Below are 2,500 nucleotides of genomic sequence, written 5' to 3'. Positions count from 1 at the left end.
CGGCCCGCCGCCGCCGCCGCCGGGCTGCGGGGAACGGATCCCCGACCCCGCGGCGGCAAGGAAGGCGCCGCGCGCGCACGGGCCTGCGAGGCAACCCCAGCCGCGCCGCTGCCTGCGGCCGCCGCCGCCAGAGGCGGGCGGCGGCCCGGCCGGCGATTGATCGTCAAGCGACGCTCAGACAGGCGTAGCCCCGGGAGGAACCCGGGGCCGCAAGTGCGTTCGAAGTGTCGATGATCAATGTGTCCTGCAATTCACATTAATTCTCGCAGCTAGCTGCGTTCTTCATCGACGCACGAGCCGAGTGATCCACCGCTAAGAGTTGTCTGGCTTTCGGCGCCGCCCCGCGCGCGCGGGGGGGCCGGGACCGCTCGCCGAAAAGCGGCCCCTCTCTCTGAGGACGGCCCGCCGCCCGCCCCGCGGCGCGACGGCGTCAGGGCCTCGCCTCGGCTGACCGTACCGGCACACGCACAGCGAGAGAGGCAGGCTGCCAAGGAACGCGGGAAGAAGGCCTCGGCCAGCCCAAAACCCCGAGCGGCGAGGGCGGGGAGCACGCGCTCCCGACACACGCCCCTCGTCCGCTTCGGAGGCGGCCCAGGCGCCCGGGCTCGGCCCGGCCTCCGCGCGGAAAGCCGCGGCGCGCCACCGGCCGCGCGCCGACCGCCCGACCTCGAATCGGCGCGCGCGGACGCCGCTGCTGCGGGGAGCAGCGGCGCCCGGGCGGCCCGCGGGTCCACGCACGCGCCCCCCTCCGAACGCCGGGCTACGCCCCGCGACGCCTGCCGGCTTCACCCCCGCGCGCGCCTCACCCCCCGCCACGGCGGAGAGACGGCTCCCTCGGCTCGGCCGCCCGCGCGCCGGAGGCGGACACCGCCGGACACCCGAGCCAGCGACGCGCACCGCCCGCGGCCCGCCGGACGACGCCGGCCCGCGCGCCGGCGCGGCTCGCCCCTCCCGGGACCGCCGCCGCCGCTTCTCGCCTGGGCCCCCTTCCCCGAGGGCGGCTCGCCGTACCCGAGGGCGGACGGCCACGGAGCGGGGGCGGCGCCCGGCTCTCCCCGCCGTTGGCGGGCGGAGAGACCGCGAGCGCGACGCCCACACGCCCGCGCGCGCCGGCCTCGCCCGGCGAGCGAGGCCCGGGGAAAGGGCGACGGGACAGCGACGGTCGGGGCCCGGGCCGGGCCGGCCGCAGGCGGCGGGGGGCGTCTTCCGGACGACCGTTAACGGCGAGCGGCGCCGCCGCCGCTCGGCCGGGGTGCCGCCCTGCACGGCGGCGGGCGACCGGAGACCGCCGAGCCGCTCGGCCGAGGGGGGCCAAGGAGAGGCGGGGGGAAGCGGAGAGCGCCGCGCGGCGCCCACGGCACGGAGGGGCGGTGGGGCCCCGCGGACCTACCGGGCGAGACCCCGCCGCGGGGCCTCGCCGCCCCGGCGAGAGAGAGAGCGCGCGCCGGAGACGGCGCTTCCTCCCGCCGGGGCCGCCCGTTTCGAGGCAGGCGAGCCGGCCCTTCGGCCGAACGCGCCGCGGCCCGGACTTCCGCCGAGGCCGGACCGCGGAGAGGGGGGGGGCAGTGGGACCCCCTCCCCGGCACGGCCGCCCGCCTCAGGGGAGGACGACGAGCGGGCGACGGACTCCCAGGGGCCTCGCGGGAGCAACTCCCGCCCCCCTGGGGGCAACCCGCCGCCTCGCGCCGCCGCCCGACCCCCTCGCGGGCCGCGCCGAGCCACCCGAGTCTTTAAACCGCCGCCCGGCTTCGCGGCCTTCGACCCCCCGGGCTCGCCGAAGGGAGGGCCGCGGAAGCGCGGACGCTAGGTACCTGGCCCTGGGGCGAGGGAAACGACCTGCTGGGCCCCGCGGGGGTGCCTCCCCCGCTGCCGCCCTCGGAGGAGCGTCCGCCCGCGGGGGCGCGCCCGAACGTCCGCCGCCACCACCTGCGCCCTCCTGGCCCGGGACCCGGGGTTTCCCTCAGTAGCCCGGCACCGAACCCGGCAGGAGAGGCGCGGCTCGGGCCGCCCGCCGCTGGAGCGGGACGCGACCCGGCGCGGGGGCCTCGCGCGCCACCCGAAGGTTGGCGGCGGCGGCGGCGGCCGAGCCCTCCCGCCCGCCGGCTCGTCTTCTTCTTCCACCGGGCTCCGGGCAAGAAGAAGAGGCGCGGCGGGAAGCGGGGGGGGGAGCCGCCGCCGCCGTTCGCCAGCCGGCGCCGCGCGCCAGCCCGGAACGCCCGGAGGCCTCGGCCCGTGTTCGCGCTGCCAAGAGAGAGCGGGCTGCTCCGCCGCAGCCCGCTCGCGTGCGAGGAGGGGTCGGGGGGGCCGCCCCCCCCGACCCCAAAGGCCCTTCTCCGTTCCCCGCTCGCACCAGCCGCCCCGCCGCCGCCGCTCACCGCTTCTCCCCGCTCCCCCGCGGGCCCGAACGGCCTCGGCCGGCGGGGCTCGTCACGCCCCTCACCCGCAGCGGCCCCCCGCCGCTTCCTGCGCGCGCTGCCGCCGGCGCCCTCCGACCGGGGAC

General features: G+C 80.2%; 1 non-coding gene across 1 annotated transcript; it reads right to left on the bottom strand.

The window, feature by feature from the left end:
* Positions 1–168: 168 nt before the first annotated feature.
* On the bottom strand, positions 169–321 carry LOC136002744 (5.8S ribosomal RNA). Its single transcript, XR_010607978.1, has one exon. It is a non-coding gene; the product is annotated as a 5.8S ribosomal RNA (ribosomal RNA).
* Between the last annotated feature and the right edge of the window lie 2,179 nt (positions 322–2,500).

This window comes from Caloenas nicobarica, unplaced genomic scaffold (assembly GCF_036013445.1).
Source record: "Caloenas nicobarica isolate bCalNic1 unplaced genomic scaffold, bCalNic1.hap1 Scaffold_282, whole genome shotgun sequence".
In the NCBI taxonomy this organism is placed as follows: Eukaryota; Metazoa; Chordata; class Aves; order Columbiformes; family Columbidae; genus Caloenas; species Caloenas nicobarica.
Note: the sequence above shows the minus strand (reverse complement) of the source record. Positions and strands in the feature narration are given on the sequence as shown.